At 37.2% G+C, this 24,936-nt stretch overlaps 1 long non-coding RNA gene across 2 annotated transcripts in view; it reads right to left on the bottom strand.

The window, feature by feature from the left end:
- Nucleotides 1-9,168: 9,168 nt before the first annotated feature.
- LOC138706230 (uncharacterized) overlaps nt 9,169-24,936 on the bottom strand; it is a 38,010-nt gene continuing 22,242 nt past the window's right edge. For both annotated transcript variants that reach the window (XR_011333932.1, XR_011333931.1), the window contains exons 2-3: nt 24,388-24,561; nt 9,169-11,417 (exon numbers count right to left, since the gene is read on the bottom strand). This is a non-coding gene — a long non-coding RNA (uncharacterized lncRNA). The remainder of the gene's footprint in view (nt 11,418-24,387; nt 24,562-24,936) is intronic.

Raw genomic sequence — 24,936 nt, 5'->3', positions numbered from 1 at the left:
GAGAACGAGAAAACGAGTAAAGGAGTACAAGATAAAGCGAGAGGAGGGGGAAAGAAAAAGACGAGAAAATGAGAAATATAGAAGAGGATAAAACGACAAAACGAGAAAAAAAGCCGAATAGTAAAAACGCGAGAATTAGGAAACGAGAAAACTATAAAAAGAGAAAGTGAAAACAACGAAACTAAAAAACAAGAAAAGCATAAATCGAGAAGTCGAGGAAATCTGAAAATGGTGAAACGAGGGAAAGTGCGAATGAGCAGACGTGGGAATGAGGCGACGAAAGAACGAGGAATACTAGAAATGAGAAAACGAAATAACGAGCAAACGAGGAGACATGGAAAGGAGAAAACTGGAGAAATTGAAAACGAGAAAACAACAAAACGAATAAACGTTAACCTAATAACGGAGTAGCCGGGGAAACGAGAAAAACGAGAAAAATATAAAACAGCGGAAAAAAGAAACGAGAAAAACAAAAATCAGAAACCAAGAATAGGAGAAAACGAGGAAACGATAAAACAAGAAAAGTGAAAAAAACGAAAAAATGAAACGATAAAAGAGAAGGAAGTAAAACGACTAAGTGAGGAAAAGAAAGAAAACGCATGAAAGAACAAATGAGTAAAAACGGAATTGAAGGAACGATGAAACGAGAGAAAGAGAAATCGAGGAACAACGAGAAATAGGAGAGGACAAAGCGAGAATACGAAGAAATAAGGGAAGGCGAAAACGAGAAAAAGAGGAAAAGAAGAAACGAGCAATCGGGGAAGCGTGGAAAGGATGAAACGAGAAATGGAGAAAGCAATAAAAAGATGAAACCATAAAACGAGATAAGGACAAAACTACAAAATAATAAAAGTATCAAGCATGAAAACGAGAAAACGATTAAATTATAAAACGATTAAACGATGAAAGGAGAAAAAGAAAGGACAATGAAGCGAGAGAAAGGGGAAAGGAGAAAATGAGAAACTAGAAGACGATAAAAATGGAAAAAAAGATAAAAATATAAAACGAGAAAAGGAGAGATAAGAAAATCTGGAACGAAAGTAACAAGGACACGAGGAAAGGAAGAAACCGATAAAAGAGAGGGAAAAAGTAAATGAGCAAATGCGGAAAAGAGAGAAGGCGGTAACGCTGAAACCACAAAACGAGAAGAACAGATAACGAGGAAAAGAGAACAATAAAACGGGAACACGAAAAAACGCTTAAAACGAAGCAACTAGGACACGAGAAAACGAAAAAACCAGAAAAAGTAATCGGATGGAAGTCGAAACGAGGAAACGAAAAATGAGAAAAAGAGTAAACGAAAAAGAAGTAAAACGAAAAAACGGTAAACGAGAAAACGAGAAATGGGAGAAACGAGTAAAGAAAAAACGAGAAAACGGAAAAATGAGAAATCGAAATATTGAGAGAAAGAGGAAACCATGAAACAATGAGGAGACGTGGAGACGAGAACACAAGACGAGGAGAAATCGAGGAAACTGGAAGACGAGAAAGCGATGGAAAGTATAATACGAGAAAACAATAAATAGGGAAAACGAGAAAACTAAAAAACAATAAATCGTTAATAAGATAAAAGAAGAAAACGAAAAACGATTAAAGTACTAATCGAGAAAAAATTATACGAGAAATCGAGGAAAGGAGGAAAGAGTGAACGGAAAACGAGGACATGGATAGGAACATTGAAGCGAAGAGACGAGAAATTGAAAGAACCAGGAAACGATGAAAGAAGGAAATGAGGAGACGAAGAAACGGAAAAAGAAAATAAGGAGAAAAGAAAAACTGAGGAAACGAGGAAATAGTAAAAGGGGAAAATGTGAAAATGAGAAAGCGAAAAACAGTAGAAAACGAGAAACGATAAATCGGAAAAACGAGAATACAGCAAAACGAGAATAAGATATCAGAAGAAAATGAGAAATTGTTACAGTAGAAATCGGGAAACAAGAATTCGAGGAAGCAAGGATACTGAGTAAGAAGGAACGAGGGAACGAGGAAACGAGAAAAAGATAAAAAGAGAAAAGGATAAAAGAAGGAAATGAAAAATGATTAAACTATAAATCGGGAAACAAGGGTACGAGGAAGGGCGGAAGCAAGGAAACGAGGAAAGAGGGGAAACATTGAAACGATAAAACGAGAAAAAAGGGGAGGCGAAGATAACTATAAGACGAGAAAACGAAAAGATGAGAAAATGAAAAGTGAGAAAACGAGAAGAGAAAAGGATAAAACGAGGAAACGTGGAAAGGAGAAAACGAGACACCAAGAAATTGAGATAACGAGAAAACTGAGTAATGCAATGTAAGTGCCATGCCGTGGGGAAGTTTTTAAATTAATTTAGGAATATTTTTGTTCAACATATGCTTCTTTATTGTTTAATTTCCCTTATTCTGTAAAATATAGTTTCAAATTCTCTTTGTTTTAGTCTATAACTTGCTGTACATCTCGGCATTTTCCAAATTCTTGAAAAACCACGTACGGAAACGTATGTTTCATAACATAATTTCAATATGTAAATTTTTTCTTATTTCAAACTATCTTTTTTGTACACCAAATTATGGGCTTTCCTTGAAATAAATATGAAACTTGCAGGAGTATCCTAAGTTTCTAAATAATTTAAAAACTCTATAAATTAATTATTGTTTTTACTGTAAGTTATGGTCAGTCTGTCACGTTAAACATAGAAAAACTCTTCCATGCGAACACCGTAATTTCCCATGACTATGGTCCAGGCACCCACTATGGTCCAAAACGCATTATATACTACTTAGTCCCCCAAGAGTTCGGTGTTTGCCATTTAAGGCGCCAATGTGATGGAATTATGTTCCCCATAGATGCTTCTATCTACCATTACACGTGGCAATGATATGGATGCTTAACAAGGTCAGTGTGCATCGTTCTATTGAATGTGTGAAGACACGAAATCATTCAGTTTGTGATTGTCTGTTTTATTAAGCTCTCCTCTGTAGAACTGGTACGTTGTAGATATATAATTATTTGTACAATTAAACCTGGCTATATAGTGTTTACTTTCACGTAATAATTACACTGGCAGAGGTTAAGGACTCTGCGTGAAAAATGTTTAACCTCAAGGCTAGAAGTCAGTCCTCAACTATGTACCACAATTTTTCGTGGACCATAGTTGTATTTCATTTTGAAATATTTGTTTCATTAAAATGTGATCAATGTGATTATTTACTTCTACAAATACGATATGTCAGTAATTCTAAAACACTATTTAACATTATAGTCAAGTAAACAAAGAAACAGGCTGTTCCAGCATCAATGGTACTAGCACGAATGATGGTCCGGTAAAACGAAAACTTCAGGGTAGAAGGAAAACAACTGTCCCTGTAAGTGACTATGAGAGCGATGAAATTGAATTGAATACAGACAGTGATATTTACAGACAGTGAGTCAGATATGGAAAAGAAGACGAAATCTGTTAAATTAATGCTAAATGCACATAGTTATATGGTAGTTACTTATGAGGAGGAATATTGTGGCCAGGGAAAGTTTTGGAAGGGAAGAACAATGGAGCTGTTGTTTCATGTATAGTAAGAAACGGCAATTACTGAGGTGGCGAGACATGGAAGATATTTTATTCTATAGAAAGGAAAACATAATAAAACAAATTGAAGACCCCAAATGCGTCTCGAAAAAGGGAGATCTGTTTTCAATTTCAGATTTACAAGAGAAGTGGAAATTCAAAGGATCGAAATAAGCCTAATGAATGTAGTTCTGAGTACGATAAATAAACATTATCAGTGAATTTATTTGCATAATATTTTTTCTAAGAATGTGTTTATTTTGATACCGTACTTTTGTTCTTTAATATTGTGACAGCGACGTGAGAATCGAACTCACGACCAGCGTCCCGCAAGAAAGCAGATCGCACAGGCTCCACGGAACATTGAGTGACGTCGCGCGGTGGAGAGAAGAGAGAGGGTGTATTACGTCAACGCAACGAGTCTGCGCGCAGCTGCTACTTAACGCAGTGAATGTGGAACGACCTTCTCGATTATTCCAGGAGTCTGTCGATGTAGAGATATCGAGATAATTCTCTACACAACTGTAGAAGGTTCTCGCAACTATGATTTTGCTATAAAAGAGCAGGCGCCAGCGAACTAGAGCAGAGTTTCAGAGTTTTCAGTTATTCAGTCAGTGAGAAAGCCAGAGCAAGCAAGCCAGCCGGAGTTCGACTCGAGTGTGCGTCCGCATCTGCGTCAGCATCCGAAGGCCTGAGTTCGAGTGCAGTGGACCGCAGTTGGAGGGACCTGAGTTCGAGTGCAGTGGACCGCAGTTGGAGGGACCCGAGTTCGAGTACAGTGAACTGTCTCTGAAGGTCTGTGGTTCGAGATACTGTGAACTCGAGTGACTGAGATAGAAGAACTGTGAACTGAGAACTGATAGTTCTGATTTGTAAATAGTGCTTTGTAAATATTAGTTAAGATTAACAGTTAATTGTTGTTAGTACTAGTCCAAGTAAATTGTCATTGTCGTCGGTGGAGTGCTATAACGAATACTGTGTGAGTGAAGATCCAATTGTTGACGAGAGCGTTTAAGGTGAATTGTAGAAAGGAATTATTGTTGTGACGAATAAATTACATTGTTGTAACTAATAAAATTCACAATATACACTCACCTGCGAAAAAAACCGGGCCAACTACATTTTCTTTAAAATTTTTTAAAATTGTAGGATTTTTTATAATTGTAGGTGTGCTGAGGTTCATTTAGTTATTCATTTATTTTTTGATACGTAACAATGTAATACTGAATACGTAATAGCCAACAATGATCTGAAAAGAAGATTCGTTCTTCTTGTAATATTGTGTGTAAACTTCTCGGACTCATTTCGAGCTAAGCTGAAGATGTCTACAGACTGGTAAGCTCTTTTGAGGCAGTATTGGAGTACTTCATTGTACACAAATGTCACTAAGTCCTACCGATTCAGCAAAAGTGGTTGCATTGATAGAAGGTGGGAATAGTCAGCGTTATGTGTCTGCACTTCTTGGGATTCCTCGATCGACCGTACAACGAGTGTACCAACGCTTTAGAGAGACAGGATATTATTCCAGGAGACCCGGTTCAGGGAGAAAACGAGTAACTTCGGCTCGTGACGACCATTTTATTGTCCTAAATACATTACGAAATCGCCATTCCACAGCTATTGAGACCAGAAGAGCTTTCCAGAAAATAAGATAAGTTAATGTGAGTGAGAGAACTGTAAGAGGACGTCTGGATGGATGTGGGCTGAATTCCAGAAGACCAGCTAAAGGCCCAGAATTGCTCCAGCAACATCATGTTGAACGGTTACGTTTTGCTCACAATCATGCTAATTGGAACCTGGGGGAGTGGCGACGAGTGCTCTTCACAGACGAATCGAGATTTAGTTTACAGATGGACGTGAAAGAGTGTGGAGAAGAGAAGGAGAACGTTTTTCTTCATGTAACTTCAGTTCACGTGTCAGTTTCCAAGGTGGATCAGTAATGGTATGAGGTGGCATTTCGCATGAAGCTCACACAGAACTTGTGTTCATCAATGGAGGTGCTTTGACTGCTCCAAGATACATCGAAGGTCTAATTTAACATGTGGTTCCATATGCCCCACTTATTGGTGGAAAGTTCCTGCTAATGCATGACAATGTTTGCCCTCGTGCTACAAGAATCGTGGATGAGTTCCTTCACGACGTTGGATTGAATAGGATGACATGGCCAGCAAGAAGTCCTGACATAAACCCTATTGAACATGTGTGGGGACTGCTAGGGAAGCAAGTTAGAAGTCGTCTAACTCCTCACAGCAACTTACAGCAGCTCCGAAATGTTCTAAGTAAAGAATGGAATAGAATCGACCAGACTGACATCCAGAATCTGATCGAAGGGTTGAATCGGCGAATGGTAACAGTCACACAATCACGGGGAGGCAATACCCGCTATTACCAACATCTGGGTGGCCACAAAATCAGTTGAACTTTTGGAAGAAAATTGATATAATCTGTAAGTTTTTACACCTTTTAATTATATCCATTGTTTGGCGTTGAAAATAATAGCGCAAATGATAATGAATAAGTTTTTTTTTTCTGGGAAGCAATGTTTTCTTCATTTCATAAAGGATTTTCTGATTCTTGCCTCATAAAAAAATTGCGAAACTTTAGGTGGCCCGGTTTTTTTGCCGGTGAGTGTAGTTGTTCATTATAGCAGAAAAATGACTTTTAGATTTTACTTGTTTATTGAGTGTTTATGTAATGTGTATTAATAAAAACAATCCATGTACTTTTCATTTATTTTTAATATTTCTGTGCTAGATTATGTTTATACCCTTAAATTATAAACTCAATGTATTGATTTACGAATAATTACAGCTCCAGCTATAGTCCATTCATGCTTTCAAGCATGAATATATGAGTGGACCATAGTTGGGCAACTCAGAATACAACTGTGTACCAATGGTTATTATTTTTTCAACACTTGTAATTAAATAATTTCAAACACATATGCCAAAATTTATTTAATATAAACTTAAAAGAGTCCGAAGCCAAAATTTCACTTAATCTGGATGAATAGTACTGAATATACAAAGAAAAATGTGACAAATGTGGACCATAGTTAGGGGAAACTACGGTACTTAGTTATGGATTTTAAGGAATCCGGAGTTTCATTGCCCCCCCTCACATAATCCTGCCATCGGCCCCTATCCTGAGCAAGATTAATTCATTCTCTACCATCATATCCCACCTCCCTCAAATCCATTTTAATATCATCCATCCATCTGCGTCTCAGCTCCCTCAAAGGTCTTTTCACTCCGGCCTTCCAACTAACACTCTATAGTCTATGCATTTCTGGATTCGTCCATACGTACTACATGCCCTTCTCATCTCAAACGTCTGGATTTAATGTTCCTAATTATGTCAGGTGAAGAAAACAATCCGTGCAGTTCTGCATTGTGTAACTTCATCCCGCTCTGCCCCAAATATTTTCTTAAGCACCTTATTCTCACACAATAGATGAATTAAAATATCCTTTGGGCACTTTATCACTATATCACCAACAAAGAAGAAATTACATCATTCTCTTCTAAAGTGATTTCATTTTTCGTAAGGGCACCGTGAGTGACTGACATGTCGCGTCCTCGGCTGTGTTGTTCCTTCTCACAGAGCATCCAGTTGCTTGGCAGACCTGGATGAAGTTGCACATGAACTGTGTTAAGTGGAGCAATAATGTCCGGAATTAGGGCAGGTAGACAGCGTGAATATAAACTCCGTATAAGGAGTGGCAAAGAAAAGGAGCAAGTTGAAAAGAATTCAGGAAGGAGAACAGATATTACGAACGTATAACAGCCATATAATACCACAGTCTAGTATATACAGTCACGAAGCTCAATATGTAGTAAATATGCATCCATAGATAGTTGCTAACCACTAGGATCGCTACTATCGCCTCATTACAGACAATGCGAAATAGTACCTCCACAGCCTATTGTTCCTAGTACCCTCATAAACTCAAGCTTCGTGACTGTATATACTAGACTGTGATAATACTCTTGAATTTTATTTCGCTTGGACAGATTAATTTGGCAACCCCTTTATTATATTTCGGTTTTCGGCTTACGCCTCGTTCTTGCAAAACACATTCAAGCGGTAATGATACTCATATCTCACTAGTCGCATAAATAACTATTATGTTATTTTTTATTGTTTTGTATATGATCATACCTTATAGTACTATAGTTTATTGTATTTTATTTATTCTATTGCATGTTGTTGAATGTATTGCATTTTTAATTGTATTGTATTACACTTTATTATATGCCAGTTTATTCAATTTCATTGTATTTTATCTTATTGTGTTGTAAGTTATTGTTTAGTCAACTGTCTGAAGACAGGTCTAAACCTCACAAGTGACACCAAGAGGACATCACTTATGAGGCAACTAATGGGGTAGGGTGGCCAGTTCATTTCTCCCTCCACTGCATACATCGCCGACTAGCTACTTACTACAATAGTCAGACTTCAGATGCATACAAACAATTTTTCTTCCGCTGACATATATTGTCAAATGAGGTGTACTGCCTGATAATAATAGATGTACATATCAGCCAGACCCTCAATCAGAGAGATGTTGTAAGTTATTGTACTTAGTCCTTGTGATTTATTGTAATTAATTTTATTTTATGTTATTTCATTACATTGTATTTTAATTTATATTGTATGTTATTTCATTGTACTTTATAGAATTATATTGTATTGTTTTGTGCTTAATTTTAGTATAATTTATTGTATTATAATTGTTGCTGCATTGTAATTTATTGTAATATAATGTTTTTTTTTATATTTTTATTATAGTAAATTTTGTTGTATCGTAGTTCATTCTATTTTATTTCGTTGAATTATAGTGGATTGCATTCTATTGTATTATAATTTACTTATTGACTTATGTTGTATTGGAATTTCTTTATTGCATTTTATTGTATTGTAATTTATTATATCTTATTTCATTGTAATCTATTCATTGTATTTCATTTATTGGTTTGTAATTTATTGCTTTGTATTTCTTGTACTTTCTTGCATTGTATTTTACGTTATGTAATTTCTTTCATTTTATTGTATTATATTGCATTTTAATATATTGTATTGTATTTCACAACCAATTCCGTAAATATAGTACTTGTAATGGTGCCTTAAAAGGCAAACGAAGATTCATTAGAAAAAGAGCATCTTCTGCGGATCTCTGGAAGAATAAGTGAGTAAAGTGCTTTATTTGGAGTGTGACATTGTATGGAGCAGAAATATTGACATTACGACGAAGTGAAGGGAACGACTGGAATCATTTAAAATATGGATATGAAGAAGAATGGAGCGAGTGAAATAGGAGACAGAGAGACGGAATAAGAAATGACTCTGTGCTAGAATGAGAGGGTGAAAAAAGAATAATGATGAAACTGGAAGGAATGATGAACGAGAAAAATGTCCGTGATAGATATGATAAACAACATTAAGACACATGGGATCGTATACGGAGACAAAGAGCAAGGCGGAAAATAGGGAAAATCTGAGAATTCTGGATGAAAAACATGCCCTTGGACAGAAAAACATGAATAAATGAAAATCAAATATACATTAAAAATTAAATATATTAAAATATGATACAATACAACAGAAATCACTAAAATATAACGCAATAAAATAAAATATATCACAATACCATAATTTAATTATTCAATTAATATCACAATAAACGACAATATATTAAGAAATTACAACAGAAAACAATACAATGAAATACAATACAATATAATACAATGAAATACATTACACTAAACTAAAATAACTTTCAATAAAAGTCTATAAATTACAATAAAATAAGGTATATAATGCAAGGAAACAAATAAAATAGAGAGATGAATATTTTCAGTTCAGAAATTATTCGTTCTGGAGGTATAGAAATTTCACACGTAGAAGAAAATAATTTACCAAACTGCTGCCTCCATATCTTGTCATTTTTGTAGTTATCAGTACGCGTGTTCATATACATATTTAAATAAACAATGTCACTTATCCTTGCGTTAAAATCTAGAAACAGGTACCACGAAGTTTGAATTAAGCCTGTCCAGCAGACAGGTTGATACAGAAATTAACATAATGGAAAGAATGCATAGTAGTTGGAAAAGTGAAGCAAAATCCCAAAAACAAATTATTAAAACAATGCAGAATGCAATAGGAAGAGGATAATGAATCAATGACGAGAACTTGCAAAGAAATTAATATAATGGCAGAACTTATAGGAAGCGAAAAATCTATATTTATATTAAAGTAATACAAAATAATAATAAAACAGGGCTAACCAAAAATTCATGAGAATGATCACATAATAATTTGACCACGAAGTAAACTATCCACGCAGTCATTAATTAGTGTTCTGAATTTCGTTTCATTTTCGCATTTCTTTAAATTTCCAATAAACAGCGGAGTTTCAATACTAGAATACTTCACCTCATTTTATTTTCATTTCAATAGTATAGCTGAATTAGCGATTGTTAAGTCACAAAATGCTATTATATACAAGCTCTTATTTCTTAAATACGATGGCAACAAAATTTATATTTCAATGTTTTATCAACAGTAACTTCACTAGAGGTTTTGATTTACCTAGAGAATATCAAAGATCGAGTGGAATTTAATTGGCTATTACACGATTAGAAGAAAGTATATAAAGATTAAAAGTAACGAAGTACTCCAATACAATAAAATATTAATTGACTTACGAAAATAATGTATTATTGTACCATCTCAACATTACAAATATTATGCTAGATGGCAGTGGTGTGTTATGATTAGCTGTTTTCTTGTTATCAGTTGTACCAACTATGGAATTTTCATTGAACTCTGTGGACGGTTACTAGTCAAGAAGGCTTTGCTGATTCAGTTTCATTTTTAATAAAACAGTTGCATTCCACTTCAGTTAACCGGATTCTAATAATCAATGTCACTTGACAGATGATTTTCAATAAATGTTAATATTAAACAATCTCTGAAACGTGACTATCCATAATATCTATAGCAGGAGCTATAACATAACCTGAATAATATAAACAAGTGTTAGAAAAGTTTTAATTAGGGATGATGAAATAAACAAGAAAAGTTTTTAAATTAAGGATGATGAAATAAATAATAAACATGAATAATTTTAAAAGGAAGAATTATTGAAAGTACAATTTTTAAATGTGAATGTTTTAGTGGTTGGTGGTTCAGTTGATGTTATATTGGACGTGTGCGTAAAAGAAGTGGAACTCGTTGACGTACATGGTTTATTTCTCAACTTATTCAGGATTTCCGAATGGTGCTTTTCATTTATTTGTAAATAGGGTTTCAGGGAAGATGCATAGCTATGACCAGTGATCTTTATTAATTCTTGTTCTTGAATGTCAATGCGAGTCATATTTAAAACTGTTGTGCATCGACTGGAGTGGTTTGTAATTTTCTGTTTTTTGACATCCAGACCAGTGCAGTTTGAAATGTTGGCAAACAAAGAAACAAATGCTAGGATAGTGATAAAAACAAACAAATGCTAGGAAAGAGATAAAATTAAACAAATGCTAGGGACGCGATAAAATTGTGCGATAAGCAGCCATAATCGGTTGAAAGACATCCTTTCGTACCGTTTTATTGGTCAAAAGCAGTATGGCGTAGTAAAAGTGTGATAGTAATCAGAAAATGTGAAGTGAAATAATACATCACTCATTATGAAACAGCATTATTACGAACTAATACAACTTCATTGTTCAATTGCATACCACAACACCTTCTTCAGCAGAATCTCACATGCACTTATTCGATGGTCCTGTTTCACAGTCAAGCGTCTGATGCACTTCAATAAGCTGTCAACTTTCTTCAGCGCCTGATCGTCTTGCAACCCACAAGCTTCACTTCTTCCCTGAAACAATATCAATCCTTCTGTAATAATAATCGATATTACTCGCGTAACTCCCATTTGAACACAGCCCCTAGATAGTGTACGTATGCTTAGCAATATTTCTCAAAACGAGAGAAATTTTTGTAAGGGATGAACACCCGAGGCAACGAAATATAACATTTTTTTTAGATATATATAAGAGAAATTTATGAACATGTTACGGTCTTACATATCTTGCTAAGTTCTTTCTCCATTAACACATTGCTTGATTAAGAAACCTATACCATCAAATATCCATATCAATCTCTCATTCTATTTACTTGAAAAGTTGCAATTTTATTTTTTACGCTATTAAATATGACTCTGGAGCTGTCTGCACTGATTTTAGTATGGGAGAGAGATGAGAAGAGGTATTTTCAACATTTCGCAGACAACTTATTAGGAAGCGAAAGTAAAGTGATAAGTTTATAGCTGTTGATCTAAGCTTTGATGAAGGCTTATATTTAATTACTGAGATATATAATTACAAAATTGTTGCTATCACTTTCCAGCACTTTATTTCAAGCCATAAATGCATGTAAAGGTAGATCAAAACAGGAAACATTTTAAAGAATCTGAAGTCTGATTCCAACGAAGTTTCGTTCTCTCTTCTTTTTCATCACTATTTCTCTCTGCCGGCCGCCATTGCATGCGGAACGCCCACCACATCATCACAGCCATTTTCACCTCTCCATCCCCGCTGTTTTTGTTCTTGCCACGTCCGCCACCATGACGGGATTTGTTAACAATGCCTGATGAGGCTTTATTCTTCTTCCCCTTCTAGTTCTTATATCTATTATTAGGTTAAGTTTCTTAGGTTTATAACTCCCGTCTCACCAGCGGGGATCTTTCCTATCTCCGTGGTCCTGTCCCACGGTTTCGAGCGCGACTTCCAACTTGTGTGGCCCGACAGGGCGCCCAGCAACGAAGCAATAGTGCACCCTTCATACTGCCCCTATATGCAAGTCTAGGTGCGGAGCCCGGACCAGTAGTCATGTACACTCACGTAGAACCCCAATGGGGGTCCGGAGCGACTTAAACGTCCCGGTGACCGACTCAGCTCGCCGGGGCGGATATATCGCTCCGACGTGTTACCGCTGACGTATGGGTGTCGCAGTGTAATCAACCACAAGTCCCCTGAAGCTGCGTGCGGTCTCGGATTGCTCCGGCTTTGGGAGGGTCGGTCGGAGTTAGCCGCAGTAGTCTGGCACTTGTATTCGGTGTAGAGTGGGGAGCCACGGGCGGTTATTCCCGTGGTAGGGGCATAAAACTGCGACACGCCTCTGGTGTAAGACTTGCCATTAGGTGTGTAATGACCAGTTTGAAGGGTAACTTGCGTGAAGTGGGTTGCTTGGGATCGGGCTGTGGGGGGTCCCCACGGCCGGCACAGACCGCGAAGAATTTTTAGGTGTCTTTTTCTTCCGCCCCCCCGGTGGCAGGCTGACGCCGACAGTTCCGTAGGGGGGGGCCAGTTCAAAATGGCCTCTTCGCGCTCCTCTTCTCCTCCCTCAGAAAAAAAATAAAAAACAGAAGACAGGAATTTATACGACTGGTGGTCAAATTTTGACGAAAATTGCTATGGACTTGGACCCTGAGAAAGTAACTGTCAAAGTGCCGCCTCCGAAGTTTATCAGTATCACCTTGGACGGAACAGAAAAGACAATGAAAAACATTAGTCCATTTTACATGAGACGCGCACTCGACGGACTCGTTGGGAAGGTCAAAAATGCAACTCGCCTACGCAACGGTAGTCTCCTTGTCGAGACGGTATCTCCAAAACAGAGTGAGACGCTGTTGAAAGCGAAGTTGCTAGGGTCTTACCCTATTAAAGTCGAACGGCACTCCTCGCTGAACACCACGCGGGGAGTAGTGCATACGGATTCTCTGGACGGTATGTCTGATGAAGAGATCCAACTAGAACTGGCGGAACAGTCTGTGTCCAAGGCTTACCGTTTATTACGTAAGCGGGACGGACAGACTATTCCGCTGAGCACTGTCTTTTTGACCTTCGAAAAGCCTGTCCTACCAGAGTACATCCTTGTCGGGTACGAGCGTGTCCCAGTTCGTGCGTATGTGCCGAACCCAATGCGGTGCTTTAGGTGCCAACGGTTCGGACATACGCAAAAACGTTGCACAAACAACATCGTATGTGCAAGGTGCGGCGGTTCTGACCATGGGGAATCCCCGTGTGCCAGCGCCGAGCACTGTGTGAATTGTGCTGGGGACCACGCCTCCAATTCTAAAAATTGCCCGAAGTATATGGTAGAGAAGGATATCCAAGAACTGAGAGTCCGAGAAAATATTACGTTTTTCGAGGCGCGTAAGCGTATTTTAGATCAACAGAAAAAGGCGACGGAAAAGTCCTATGCAGCAGTTTTGCAAAAGGCAACACAAGCAATAGATGTATTTACGCAAACGCCACCTCTTGTTAGTATACCTGGGAAGCGTATTGAAAGCGCAACCCAGACGTATGTAGACGTTGCCACTCAGACTGCTGAGTCAGACGACTCGTGTGGCCTTGACATAAGGCCTTATATTCCAAAAAAGATTATTACCGTGGCGACAGAGAAAGACTCTACGCCTGGTAGATCGCCGCGACGTCGCGCTCCCTGTTCTGGTGACGGGTCGAGATCACGGTCTCGATCAAGATCACGATCGGGCGTGCGGCGATCTGCGAGCGAATCCCCACGGTCGAAGACCAAGCAGTCTCAGTCAACGGCACGAAATCCTAGAAAAGATAAGAAGAGAAAATCACCCGTCAAGCCACCATGATAATTTAGATCCACATAATGACTGATATCATACAATGGAATGTGAACGGTGTACGCAGCAGATATGCAGAACTACAGCAATTGATCTATCGTGAGAAGCCTGCTATTTTATGTCTACAGGAGACACACCTCCGACCTGAACATTCCCTGAAAATCTCAGGATACAATGTTTACCGGTATGACCATCTTGCCGGTATTCGTGCTAACGGAGGTTGTGCCCTCCTTCTCCGCCAGAATATCTTTTCCTCTGTTCTAAACATTAACAGTCCTCATCAATGCATAGCTGCCAGAGTAACCATACAGTTTTCAATAGTATCCGTTTATATGCCCCCAGATACACCCTTTACAGTACTTGAAATTCAACATATTCTTTCACAGGTACCTGCACCATATCTCTTGGTGGGGGATTTCAATGCATCCCACCACTCTTGGGGCTCAAATTCCGATGACGACAGAGGAAATAAAATAGCAGAGGTATGTACCCGTCTAAATCTTGTTACCCTGAATTCAGGGGAAGCAACACACCTTTCCTTGGCTTATGGTACATACTCCATGATAGATATCTCCATTTGTAGCCCAGTTTTGTCCACGCATTTCGAATGGTCTGTGATTCACGACCTACATGGTAGTGACCACTACCCCATCCGAATGCGTATGTCCGCTTTACGTCCTGCGGAATCTCGATCTCCAAACTGGGTTATTAAAAAGGCGGACTGGGTCGGATTTTCGGAGTCCATATCATTCGAAGATAACGGACATGAAAGTGTGGACTCCGTAGTAGACCATTTCTCAAATATGGTTATCAAGTCAGCGGAATTATCTATCCCCCGGTCGTCCTGCAGGCCAAAACGCTTCTCTGTCCCCTGGTGGTCGGATGCCTGCAGAGATGCAATCCGAGACCGCCGATGTGTCTTACGCCAATTTGAGCGCCATCCGACCCAAGAAAATTTTGTCCAGTTTAAACGTCTTCGAGCAAAAGCTCGTCGCACTGTATGCGATGCTAAGAAGACGTCCTGGACAAACTACGTCAATTCAATGAAAAGGAATGTCCCATCTAACATCGTATGGGACAAAGTCCGCCGAATAATGGGGAAACGTAGTTCTGTAATTCCGGGAATAATAAGCAATGGATTAACGACCACCAGTCCAATAGAAATTGCAGAAATATTCGCTACCTCTTTCGCACAGATTAGCAACTCAAATAATTATGACCCGGAATTTCTGAAAATCAAAGATACTGCGGAAAAACGAAACCTCAATTTTATATCAGATAATACAGAGTACTACAATACACCGTTCACATCCGAGGAGCTGGAGGCGGCCCTAAGCACATCCCCTGACACCTCCCCTGGTCCTGATAACATCCATAACCAAATGCTTCGCCATCTTCCGCCTGATGGAAAATCCTTTCTTCTGGCAATGTATAACAGAATCTGGACTGAGGGAGTGTTCCCTTCTGCTTGGCGTTCCGCCATTGTAATCCCCGTCCAGAAACCAGGAAAGGATCCTTCTTTGTCTGGAAGCTACAGACCAATTTCTCTCACCAGCTGCGTATGCAAGGTTATGGAAAGAATGATAAGCAAACGCCTGATGTGGGTACTCGAATCGGAAAACCGATTATCTAACATCCAATGTGGTTTTCGTAAGCACAGATCCGCCGTAGACCATCTTGTTCGGCTAGAGACCGCCATTAGAGATGCTTTCCTCAAGAAGGAACATCTTGTGGCGGTCTTCTTTGATCTAGAAAAGGCTTACGATACCACATGGCGGTATGGCATTCTGCAAACTCTGCATGACTGGGGACTTCGTGGTAGTCTACCAACGTTTATTGCGAAGTTCATGGCAGAGCGGTATTTCCGAGTTCGAGTAGGCACCACACTTTCTAACGAACACCTCCAAGAAAACGGCGTTCCGCAGGGTTCTGTATTAAGCGTTCTTCTTTTCTGCATTGCGATCAATGGAATTGCCCACTGTGTGGGTAACCGAGTATCTTCTCTGTTGTACGTTGATGACTTCAGTTTATATTACAGCTCCCGATATCTTCCGTCCATCGGTCGACATTTGCAGCTGGTCATCAACGTACTATCAGAATGGGCTGTTCGCAATGGCTTTAAATTCTCCACTCAGAAGACGCAGTGTGTCCACTTTTACAACCAACGTGGACTACATCCACATCCCGAATTGCGTCTGAATGGAGTGGAATTGCAATATACAGACACTGCGAGATTCTTGGGCCTTATCTTTGATTATAAGTTAACGTGGGAGGCGCATATACGTGATTTGAGAAGGCGTTGCGAGAAATCCTTAAACATCTTACGCCTTTTGTCAGGGGTCCGATGGGGTGCAGACCGTACAGTGCTTTTACGCCTTTACCGAGCTCTTATTCGATCAAAGCTGGATTATGGGTGTTTTATTTATGGCTCAGCAAATAACTCTAAATTACGTCTTTTAGATACTGTACATCACCATGGGATACGACTCGCTACAGGGGCCTTCCGAACCAGTCGGATAGCGAGCCTGTATTGTGAAGCAGGAGAACCATCACTGTATCGGCGACGTCATATTTTGTTGTGCTCATATGCTGTTAAGCTCCGCTCGCAGCCTGAGCACATCTCTTACGACTCTTTCCATCATTCGTCTCTTTACGGCCGATACAGTGAAAATCCACGGAGACCTCGTCCAGCAGGTGTGCGCTTTCGTGAACTGCTCTCTGAGCTGGATATACATCTACCATCAGTCCGCACACTGGAGTATACCACCACTCCACCGTGGATTATGCGACGTCCCATGTTTGATATAAGTCTGAGCCGCTGTTTTAAGAATTTTACACCAGCTTTTGTTTATAGACTTCGTTTTAGTGAACTTTTATCCCGATATCCAAATTATTCATTAATTTTTACTGACGGATCCCGGATAAATGATTGTGTTGGTTATTCCTTCGTTACAAATGGAGAGATATTTAAATACAGACTAAGCCAATATACTAGGGTTTTTACTGCTGAACTCTATGCTTTTTACAGAGTTTTATTGTTTTTAATTAGGCAACCTCGGGGCAGATTCCTTATCTGTTCCGACTCTTTAAGTGCCATCCAGTCCTTGCAGTCTTTTAATTGTGATGATCCGCTTGTCTTAAGAACTCAACAGCTGTTCCATACTCTCCTTTGCTCTGATTATGAGATTGGAGTAGTGTGGATTCCTGGCCATGTAGGGATTCCGCACTGGATGGCTCTCTGGTATATTGGCGCGAGAGGTGGCAGGACATTCGAAACTACTTGAAATCTAAAATTTGGTGGCAATGGGAAGGAGAATGGTCTGCACAAGAGGGAAACAGATTACGAAATATAAGGAATACTGTTAGAGTTTGGGATTCGTCTACAAGAGCGTCGCGACACGAGGAGGTTTTACTCACCCGGTTGAGGATTGGCCATTGTCATCTGACACACGGCCATCTCCTACGTGGCGAACCTCAGCCGGAGTGCGATATGTGCCATGTTCCACTTACGGTGGAACACGTTTTATTGCGTTGCAGGAAATATGACCATGCACGGAGGCAATATGGAATTCGGCCGACATTACGTGACGCTCTTGGAAATGATTTTAATTGTGCAAATGCAGTTCTGAGATTTTTATCAAATACAGGTTTGGATAAGGTGATTTAGTTTTTTATTGATCCGTTTTTACTCATCTTCCGGACCCTTTACATCCGGAGGTTACATTTGTTGTTTTATATTTGATTTTACATTGTTGACACTTCGGACTTTATACATCCGAATATTTTATAAAATTTTATGGTTTTAAAATATGATTGACAAGTTATCCTCGGTGGCCTTAGTTTTATTGTTTTATTTGTTCGTCTTGAATACCACCTAGTGTGGTAGAATTGCTCACTTTTATGATTCTGTAGAAATCACCTTATGTATACTGCATTTGTGTGCCTCGTTTTATCGTGACAACGCTTTTTAGTTCTTTTAGCACTCTGATTATTATATTATTTATGTATTTGTTACATTAAGAATTTTAGATAAGGGCGCAAATAGCCATAGTAGCTGACGCGCCCTTCTTAAACCCTACTACTACTACTCCAACGAAGTTCAGGTTGTAGATGTTAGAATTAAGTGGATTGAGTAATATTATACATACAGATTTTATATTATCATAATTTTTTCTAAAATCCAATGCACGGGTCTTCTGACCGTACGTGCTTTGTACCTAAAACAAGTCCTGCTTTGTAGGTTTCATCCCCCCTCCCCTATGATTATATCCAACTACTCTCTAAAAGAACACACAGATTAAAATGAAAATGGCACAACAAAACATATTATATAATATATCCTAACCGAAAACAGACATAAAAGTGTATAGTTGGGTAGATACCATTATCCCGTCCTCAGTTCGTGTCTCAAACTTTAACAGCTGAAGTTCTAATCTGTCTCGCCTTGAAGATGAACAAACCAATCTTTTGTTCGTATTCTCTATTCCCCATGAGGTCAAGACATGCAAGCGAACTCCTATTCTGACTTAGCATCGAGGACTGAATCAATGAAGACGTTATTTTCCGAACTACCTATCATTTAGAATGGAAATTAATGCTAGGTTAACGAATGGGTAACCTTACAGTTTGCTACATGACGTCATAAGATAGTATGAGCACTGCAGTGTTTTGGTGTAATTGAGTAGAGTTGGCCGTGAACAGGGTCACAAACTGGAAGAGCGTCCTTTCCTCAACAATTTTATTTATAATTTTTATATATGCCAAGAATATACTGTACTCAAACAAAGTACTTATTGAAGTCCAGACACTATAACGGTGAATAATCTAAACTCTGTTTTCCAAAACCTACATTTTTCAAGATGTTAGACAACAGAAGGCGTAAATCTATTGAACAAAATTAGGCCTACTAGTAACAAGAACATAATGACAATAAAACTTTACAGAGGCCATTACTTAACAGATTAGAAAATTCTCAGGTATGTTCAATCAACATATTGCCTAATACTAGTTTAAATCATATTAATTAACAGATTACATAAATTTTCTGATGTTAGTATAATTTGTAGAAAAGCTAGTTGAGCCAGACTTATAATACGAGTATTTTCAGGGTACCAATTAAAAATGTTCAGTATTATCATAGTATAATTAAAAGCTAATACAATCGTCACAATCATTAGTCGCGATCGAGCAGAGCAAACGTCTTATATTCCAGTATGCTCAATTTCTTCTACTGGATTTCGCATATGAAAATAATCACTAAACACGGCACAGTGTAACAATGGTGTGAAATTTTGTAATTTTTCCTATTTGAGCTTTAATGTGGTCATATATGAAAGACTTTGAGATAAACAGCCTAAAATTAAGACTATCTTCCTTTCAGAAATCTTTCATTACGTTCATAATATTTTGGATATCAATTTGAACGAGATTATTAAGAGACCTAAGTTGGAATATGATGTACCTATATAATCTTACAATACAATTGTATTTAGTTTATAAACTAATACAGGCCCATCTTTAAATTATATACGGGTACCATTAAGATTATTAATTAGAAGAGTGGCATAAAGGATACAGCGGCAAAGAAGTATGCGAATGATAGAGAAAGAAACGTTTATTCTGTGTAATGATGGATGAGTCTAGGGAAGAAGGGGGAGCTATTGATGGCTATGAATCAAGTGAGGGGATAATAGAGGAAAGATGAAGGGAAGAGAAGGAGAGGAATCCAGAGTTTAGAATAATAGGAGAATCATCTAAGGTGAATATTTATTTATTTATTTATTTATTTATTTATTTATTTATTTATTTATTTATTTGTTTAATTATTTGTTTGTTTATTTATTTGTTTGTTCATTTATTTGTTTGTTCATTTATTTGTTTATTTATTTATTTGTTTATTTATTTATGTATTTATTTAATTTTTTATTTAATTCTTTATTTATTGTTTTGTTTTGTTTTGTTTCGTTGTTTTGTGTTTTGTTTTGTTTTTTTGTTTTGTTTTGTTTTCCTTTGCTTTGCTTTGCTTTGCTCGCTTGTTTCTTTATTTATATATTTATTTATTTGTTTATTTGTTTATTGATTTATTTGTTTATTTGTTTCTTTGTTTATTTATTTATTTGTTTATTTATTTATTTATTTATTTATTCTGGTGTAGTTAAGACCATCAGGCTTCTCTTTTACAACACCAGGAATACAAATACAATAATATAGAAAAACAGAGAAAAAATACACTATATACAAAATAAAGCTACACAAAAAATAAAGAGAGAGAGAGAAAGACACTATAAACAAAGTAAAGCCACACAAAAATATACACAGGTTGCAGTCACACAAACTTTAAATGAGTGATTAAGTATCATAATTAATTGTATCCTAACTAATTAACATAAACAAGAAACTTGCAATTTTAATCTAGATTAAAAAAGAAAAAGAAAAAAAAAACACAAATCAATACTTCTAGCAATACCTAAAAACATTAACTAAGACAAAATTTTTCAATTTAATTTTGAATTGTGAATATGGAGAGTATAAGGAAAGGACTCTTTACGAGTGCAAGTTACGAAAGGGAGTACACGAAGAGAAGAAAGAAGTCAAGAATACAATAGAGAACGAGAGCGCAGATGATCCAAGTCCAGCAACCGTGGGAGATATTGATATGTTACTAAAGACGTGGGACAAAATAGAGGAAACGATAAAAGTTCAGAGAGTTTTGCGATAGTTAAAGAAACAAGGAAGTGTAAACAAAGACGTGTGAAGCGTAATAAGTGAACTAAAGAAGAAATCTGACTTAGTCTGTGGTATTAGATGCGGTGAGCATTAGATCAATTACGGTAACTGAAGTGGAACTGTGAATAAGATAGAGGAATAAGTAGTGAAGTGTTAATGCGAAGATGGATAGAATAAATCAGTGAGGCTAATAAGAGTTAGAAATAGTAAGTAAATAATATATTTAGGGTTGCATGTAATCGAGAGAGGAGGTAGAAAGTGAGTGCAAGTAGTGGGCCTGAACCGTAAAAGTTATGCAATAAAGTGAAAAAGTGATAAGTGCATTGAACAAGTAATAGCAAGTAAGTATTATAAACAGGAGAACATTGAACAATAAATGCGACAAATAATATGATACGGTAATGCAGACGAGAAAGTAGAAAAATTTAGTGAATACTAGTCGAGATAAAAAAGGTTTTAAGATAAACAGAAAATTAGGGTGAATAGTAATGTAAGATGACGATGTTAGTGTAGATAGATGAGCAGATTGTAGCTGAGAATGTTGCAGGCAGGCAGGCGGATGGATGGATGGATGGACGGACGGACGGACGGACGGACGGACCGACCGACAGACAGACAGACAGACAGACAGACAGACAGACAGACAGACAGACAGACAGACAGACAGACAGACAGACAGACAGACAGACAGACAGACAGACAGACAGACAGACAGACAGACAGACAGACAGACAGACAGACAGACAGACAGACAGATAGATAGATAGATAGATAGATAGATAGATAGATAGATAGATAGATAGATAGATAGATAGATAGATAGATAGATAGATAGATAGATAGATAGATAGATAGATAGATAGATAGATAGATAGATAGATAGATAGAACTTTATTGTCGAAGGTATAATATATGCATAGACATGGTCAAATATATACAATTACAATTTAATTTATAATAAGTCAAATATAAAAAACCATTATCCATTTCGAGAGCGTGCATCCTCAAGATTGTATGGGCACAATTTTATTAATTTCGTTTTTATTTAATTCCTAAATTTAAGAGAATTTTTTGTATATTTGATGTCATCAGGCAAACTATTGTAGATTTTGATACCAAAGACATATAGGTTCTACTAGTGTTTGTAAGATGGTGTGCTGGAAGAGTTAAACTGTTTTTGTTATAAGTATCGTAGGTATGGAAGTCACAATTTTGGTGAAAATCAGACAGATTAGTTGCAAAACGTTAAAAATATATGAACCATGAACAGTAAGAATATTATATTGTAAAAAATGTTCCCTACAAGAGCTCCTACTGTCAAGGCCGCTATGCATCTGACGATACGCTTTTGAGCAATAAATATATCATTCAGCATGATTCCAGATCCCCAAAAACAAATTCCATATGAAAGCCTTGACTCGACGTGAGCGAAATAATAAGACATTAATACATCGTGATTTATTATCGTCCTCAAAATTCTGATTTGTTAACAAATGCTATTGAGTTTAGAAATTAAACTTGTGCAATGGGGTCTCCAAAACAAACAATCATCAAATGTAACGCCCAAGAATTTAGTAGTTTCCCATTTACATAAGTATTGATCTTGAATAGAAATATTAATGTCCTTCAAATTTTTCTTTTGAGAGTTGTGAAAGTGAATATGTCCGGTCTTATTAACATTTAATTGAAGCAGATTGCTATCAAACCATGTTTTAAGATCTTTTAACAGGTCACAACAGGTTGCCTCTAATTCCAATTCATTTCCATCTTTTACAATAACAGAAGTATCATCAGCATACATACACATACAATGATTTCTTACATACATGGGTAAATCGTTTACATATAAAAGAGTAAGATAGTATTGCATGGTATCCGGGAATGGGATTGAGGTGAAGAGTTGAAAATAACTGTACATTTGAAAGTGTGGAGGAAGACGTAGACAGAAATAGGGTTTAGTTTTATGTAATGGGAAGATATGGGGAGATATAGATGATAGGAGCGAGATTTGGTCATTAAAGAAAAAAGACATGAACAGAATCAAAGCAACGGAAATGAAATTTTTGAGGAGGACAGCAGGATATACTCTTTTAGACCGAAAAAGGAATGAAGAAATTTTAGAACAATTAGAAGTAGAGTCAGTAGAAGAAAAAATCAGCAGATACAAATTCAATTGGCTAGATCATGTAAGAAGAGTGGAAAATTCAAGAACCCCAAAAATTATGATGCAATATAAACCTAGAGGACATCGTCGACCAGGAAGACCTTTAAGAAGACTGCTAGATGGGGCCGAAACAGGTCTACAGAGGCCTAATTCGTGAAGGATGATGATGATGATGATGATGATGATAGATGATAGGGGAAATATAAAGGATATGTAGCCTAATTGAATGTAATCAAGAATAGTGGTGGACCGTATGCAGATATGTGAGGGAAACCATTACCTGAAAGCCGTATGATGATAATAAATATATGAAATATGAAATATTAATTAGAACCCAAGTTGCACTATTAACTGTAGAATCAGCAGTAGCTATTATCCAATCGTTACGCCTAAAATCTGTGTTCATATAATGCTTACAAATCAATGGGGCGAACTGTTACATTACCATGAACAATATTTATGATTTTATTTATTATGCTGAAGAGAAACTTGAACTTAATTAATCAACGTTTCACTTTAACTGCGAAAACTCTAATACATATGTTTAATTTATTTCCCATTGATTAATAAATGCTATATCTGTCAAGAGTATCTTCAACTGTAATTTATGAATTTTATAAAATTAAAACAATACCCACACTAATTTATAGAACGAAACTTAGATCATTTCCACTAAAGATGAAAAAGAAAAAAATACAGTCAAGTAAATGAGTACTTACGGCCCATTGAAAGCTGTTTCTGATGGAACCATATAAAAATCAGGATATACGGGTAAGAGCTCAATTACAATTTATCGCATTACAAAAATAAAAAATTGCAATAAATGTTTCCCACTACATCCACAAAATTCAAAAGAATAGCTATATTTACAAAACAAATTTCATTCTTCATTGTCCTATATACACTTTTAACACTTACATAATCACTGATTAACTTTATAACTTGTTTACTGTGTTGACTTAGGACGATGTCTACGCTTCGGAAAATTAAGGATATCACTTCGAAACTAATCAGCCGGGTAATTCCGTACGTTAACACAGTTAAAGGAGTTACGAAGTTAATCAGTGACAAATTTTATATCTAAAACCTATAGGGAGATGACAAGATCAACCCTGAAACGAATGTAACGAATGAGACCGAAATGCATTATCCATGAAGTGAATAACAAGAAGAAGATATCCAGCCGCCAACAATCCTTCCACAATACTTTTCAATTCAAAGTTAGTAAGTGGATTAAGCGAAATTCATATATATACTTTTCTAAAACAGAACATATGAAATGCCTATATTAATACTTACAATGACAAATCATCCAAATGCTGCCTACGCTTCGGGCGGTATCTCGACACTCACATCGGCCGTCTAGCCAACATAACCGGTCTTCGTCTTCTTCAACACAATATCAGAACCTCCAAGTGTTATCGACACTCCGAGTGGCAGCTTAGTCAATGTCATGTTCAACTATCCAAGGACCTGAGATATAACAAGCATTGAAGTAGTGGTCAGCTCCTTTCCCCTTCCATTACATACATCACCGATTAGCTACATATTACACTACTCAGACTTTGATTCATACAAACAATTGTTCTTCTTCTGACACATATCATCAAGTAAGATGCACTGCTTGATAACAGATGCACAAATCAGCCAGAACCTCAATCAGAGGGTAACCAGATGTAGTAGTAATTGCAATTACAATGGTTGTAGTAGCAATAGCATTATCGTTAGTGATAGTGGAAATAGGAGTTGTAATAGTAATTGTAATTAGTAGTAGCGGTAGCATTATCGTTCGTGAAAGTGGCAATAGCAGTTGTAATAATAATTGTAATTAATAGTAGCGGTAGTATT

The sequence above is a fragment of the Periplaneta americana genome, chromosome 9, assembly GCF_040183065.1.
Source record: "Periplaneta americana isolate PAMFEO1 chromosome 9, P.americana_PAMFEO1_priV1, whole genome shotgun sequence".
Classification (NCBI taxonomy): Eukaryota; Metazoa; Arthropoda; class Insecta; order Blattodea; family Blattidae; genus Periplaneta; species Periplaneta americana.
Note: the sequence above shows the minus strand (reverse complement) of the source record. Positions and strands in the feature narration are given on the sequence as shown.